Here is a 4977-nt window from a genome sequence, read left to right as displayed (position 1 = left end):
ACCTATCCCAACTCCTCAACCAAAACCAACCTCATCATCCCCTTCCCAGTGAAGATTTAAACCAGTTACTAACACAATTAGAGCAACCAGTCGTGTCCCAGCCAATACCATTATCCGACCTAGTGGCTGTGACTCGTCAAAACAACCAACCTGATGCATGGTCAACGCCAGCCCTATTGATGATCCTGATTGCCTTAGTCAGCACATGCAGTGGTTTAATCTGGTATCAGATCTGCCAACCAAAGGCACAAGGGTGCCCTTGGAAACCCATCTCCTGTTGTGGTAATCCCACAATCCATCCAGATAACGACCAAGATCCGGCTAAGAGGACACCGCGCATTCATTCAGAGGGAGGCAACTATAGTGAAACACCATTTGATGAGGTTGTCATTGAGTGATACAGGCGACTAACAGAGTGATGATGGCGACAGACCGAGGCGCCAATGAGTCCCAAGGCGGCCATCAATAAGTAAACAGGACCAAGGTTATTGGCCCAAAAGAAGTGCCGTGTGCAAACCAAGAATGCGACAACTCTAACCAGGATTCCCGAGCAATAACCGCAATAGAATTATTTTTGAGATATCTGAAATCGTTGAAGGAAAATTATATGGAAGATGCTCAAGTCAGCATCAGCTGACTTGAGTCCAGCAAAAGTCAGAAAATTTATGACTCGCACGAGTCCGACTTTTTCCGGAATTGCTACACAAAGAGATTGACATCTCTTCTAGCATCAGATATCTCGTTTACGACATCAGTCATCTGTTTGTACAATGGATCATTGTCCAAGGAATTAACATCCACTTCAGTGATTGAACAATACGAACAAAATCCACACAAAATCCTCATCCACACCCGGAATTTGTTATTCCGTCGTTCCAACGTCTGCCTTCAGCCCTGAGATTACGTCCAACGGTGATGGTTGAGCGAGGTCAAGCATATTCAAAGATCGACTCACATGACGTTGTGATCGAGAAAGACGATTCAGTGCTACTGAAAAGTTTGAAGTGGTTGTCTTAATCGCGTCTTGTTTAGGTCCCATCTTCTCAAGGGGAATTCACCAAAGTTGTCACCCAAATCAGTCCACCAAAATGTTCAATGTAAAGGGTCGTTGTTCTGTAACGGCTCCAAAGGAAACAAAGGTAAGTCACTGCAAGAGATCACCGAGGAAAGCGAAAAAAAATCACTATGTGGTGGATCACTGTGTAGAATCCCTGTGGTGGATCAATGTGTTGGATTCTGATGGATCACTGTGGTGGATTATCGTGTAGAATCACTGTGGTGGATCACTGTGTTGGATTCTGTTGGATCACTGTCGTGGATCAAGCACTGTAGCGAAGATCAGCGGACTGACTGCGCCATGTTGAGAAAGGTGCAAGTGAACTAATTGAAACGGTGAACTTTATTAACGAGTTAGAAGGGAGACATCTTAGATCGAGTCCGGCAAAACGAGTTCCCCAGTAGTAGTTCTTGTGAGGTAGCTGGTAGAACCTGTTTGGCAGTGAAATGTAAGTGGAGATACGTGGATAGATAAAGAGAAGTACGTGCTTAATAGATTTGATATCCTAACAGTGGACATTCACTTTGTCCTCCCCTGGAGCAAAGGGTAACGCTGTATGAAAGATTCAATCTTAACACGACGTTAGATCACTGGCAAGCCGGTCTCCGCCCTTCCAACATCACATTGGTAGCTGCAAACGGCTCTCCCATCACCAATATGGTTGAGCTACCCCTGAATATGTCTGTGCAACACTGCCCTATGGCCAAGGGTCAAGTTATTGTATCAGACATCCCTGGGCCTGCTCTGGTTGGGTGCGGCGACTTGAAGGCCTTGGGCATCTTGCCCGAGGAGTTTTCCCACGCCCACAAGTGCATGCCTGCCGCCACCAACGCCAACAAAGGTGCTCGGGACTTCTACAAGAATATGGTTGACGCCATTGCTCGTATGGAAGTTCCCTCAAGGCTGGATGAAATCCAGTATGTCATGCCCGACGGCGTCGTGTACTTGGTCTCTGTGGACGACGGCACCATCAACACGGGCAAGGCCGTCAACAACATCAAGACAAAGAAGAAGCTTTCGGCGACCATGGAGAAGGCCTTTACATCCACCATCACCCGCGTGGGGGCTGGGCCATGGTTGGCAGGTATGATCTGGAGCGAGGCGGAAAGGGGCGTCCTCGGTACCACTCTTGGGGATGTCGCGAGCAAATTGAGGAAAGGTGGCCCTCTGCACATACTTTTAAAAAAGGAAAATAAAGATTTTAACTGTTCTTCTACTTCTTCATTTGTAAAACCCCTGCATGTAACAACAGCTCGTCAGGTGCCTCTCCACTTCAAGGAACCGGCTTCTAGGCTCATCTCCGAGCTCCTTGAGTCGCGGGTCATTGTCAGGGAGACTGAGCCAACCCCCTGGGTGTCCCCTGCCCATTTTTTCCCTAAGCAGAGTGGAAAGGTGCGCCTTGTAATCAACTATCGCCGCCTGAATGACGCCACAATTCGTCCAGTTCATCCATTCAGCTCTGTACCTGATCTTATGTGACAGATCTCCCCAGACGCCAAGGTGTTTGCAAAGCTTGATGCTGTCTACGGGTACTACTAGGTGCCGTTGTCGGAGGACGCGTCTAAACTGTGTACATTCCGCCCACTGGTGGCGCCCATGGGCTAGAAGGGCAGCAGTGATGTTTTTAGCTTCCGGACAGACTCTGCATTAGCTCAGTGTGTTGAGAAGGGGTGGATGTCAAAGATCGTGGACGACATGCTCCTGCAGGAAACCAACTTTGAGGAGTTGCTAAACCGCCTGAAAAAACTTTGAGGAGGGAATCACCCTCAGCATTGACAAGCTGGTAATTGGCGAGAGGGTGTCCTTTGCTGGGTTTATTGTCTCCAATGCCGGCTTGACACCCGACCCCGCCAAGGTGGAGGCCATCTCTGCCTTCCCCTCCCCTAAGAACTTGACGGGCCTCCAATCTTTCATGGGCCTTGCCAACCAGCTTGTGTCCTTCTTGCCAGACTTCGCCCACACTACCACGAGGATGAGGGAACTGCTGATAAAGTCCTCTGCTTGGCTTTGGCTAGATGAGCATGAGGAATTCAGGAAGGTTAAGGCCATCCTTACGTCCACGCATGTGGTTAAGCCGTTGTTGAGCTCGAGCTCAGGGCGGTGTGGTGGGCCGTAGAAAAGTGCCAGTTTTTATTGAGAGGTCATCCTGGTTTCACCATCACCACTGACCACCGACCTNGGCAAACCCGGTGATCATGGATGCGCAGCAGCAGGGGGCAGGTGTGAACCACACCAACACCCTTATCCTGTCCCACTACATAAACAAACAGGAAAAGGAGACAGGCAAACTCGGTGATCATGGATGCGCAGCAGCAGGGGGCAGGTGTGAACCACACCAACACCCTTATCCTGTCCCCCTACATAACAAACTGGAAGCAGCGGCAGGCAGGTAGTAACGACCAAAAGAAGGAGTAAGCATGATATGCTCTCATCCTGTCCCTCTTTTGGGACAGGATGAATGCGTATCGTATTGCTCTGGCCCTTTCTGAATTGATATGATTCAATCTTTACTAATTACAGCGAATAAAAATGGCTAACAAAAAGTTTCCGTAACAGCCTTTTGTCCAATGGTGTATGTCTTAATGCGTTCGAATTTACCGCTCTATGTGACGAAAGGTTTTGTCCATTCTGACATCCAAGGAATTCATTCCGTTGTATTGGTATTAAAACCCGGGAAGAATTTTGAAAAAAAAATACTATCAGCAAAAAATTATTTTTTTCAACATATCTACGGTTTCCCATCAATGACTCACTCCCTCGTTGGTAGCCTTAGGTTGAGGGGTTATCTGTGAAATTCCAGTTTGATAGGTCGATCGGAAGATTGATCAAGTTGAACCTTGCCCGGAACTTACTTTGGAACTTCATACCGAAAGTTCAGCAAGGTCAATTGTCATTGTCAAGTCATCCGCTCTGAGGTAAGATCTGTCTAATTTTTCATCCCCTTTTGATGGATGGATGATCTTTGAGAGAAGCATTTGGGTGACGAATGAGTGAGCGAAAGTTAGCCAATAGCCATTGAATGAAATGTCTTAACTGACTCTGCCGGAACAAATAACAGATGGTGGTTAAGATATATGCTAACTTCATATTCCTAACAAATGGTTAGTCTATTCATTTAGATTGCGGTCTGTAATCCGAAATAAACGGAGATCTTTATAAAGGTCTAATGAATTCAAGCCTTGATATTAGGTGCTCTCAGGATTGAGAACTATCTAGGCCATGGTTTAACCTAGTGCCAAGGCCAAGAGTGCTTCTTCATGTGTACATTCGCAGTGGGAATCACTAAGTCAAGTGAAGTGAAAGGATACTTCTCCATCGCCCTGATCTCTAAAGAAAAAGAGAAAAGACAGAAAATCGCTTAATCACGGTTTAGTTTTTGAAACACGGATCCGCTTTTCGATTCAATCCTGGCATGATATCGAAATCTGTTCAAGTGTTTTGAATGCGTGAGTCATTTGTCAAAATGTACCATAACACGTAATACACAAATTTTAACTCTCTCATTGCAGGGTCCTTTTTGATTTGATTTTTGAATTAATTGATGTAGCCAGTGGACTGATTTCTACCCACCAAGCCATGTCATGGATAAAGAGAGTGATGATCTCCCAGCATCCCATGAGTCTAATGCGTAGTTCTTGATCGTTCGCGCTGAATATGTCCAAGATGTTAAACTCGACCCAAAAGCGTTTTACTCATACGCCAACTCCAAACGGAAAGCCAATCCCCCTGTAGGGCCCCTTAGACAATCGAACAATGAAGAAGTATCTAATCCAGTCAATTTAGCCAATATCCTCTGTATTTTCAATCCCAGTTGATCATGTAGCAATGCCCCCCCCCTTAGGAAACAGCAATTCCTCGTTAGGAAACATTTTCATCGATGAGCACGATGTTCGTAAAGCCATTGAAGACTTGAAGTTTTC

This window comes from Tigriopus californicus, chromosome 12 (genome assembly GCF_007210705.1).
Source record: "Tigriopus californicus strain San Diego chromosome 12, Tcal_SD_v2.1, whole genome shotgun sequence".
NCBI lineage: Eukaryota > Metazoa > Arthropoda > Copepoda > Harpacticoida > Harpacticidae > Tigriopus > Tigriopus californicus.
This window is presented reverse-complemented; position numbering follows the sequence as displayed.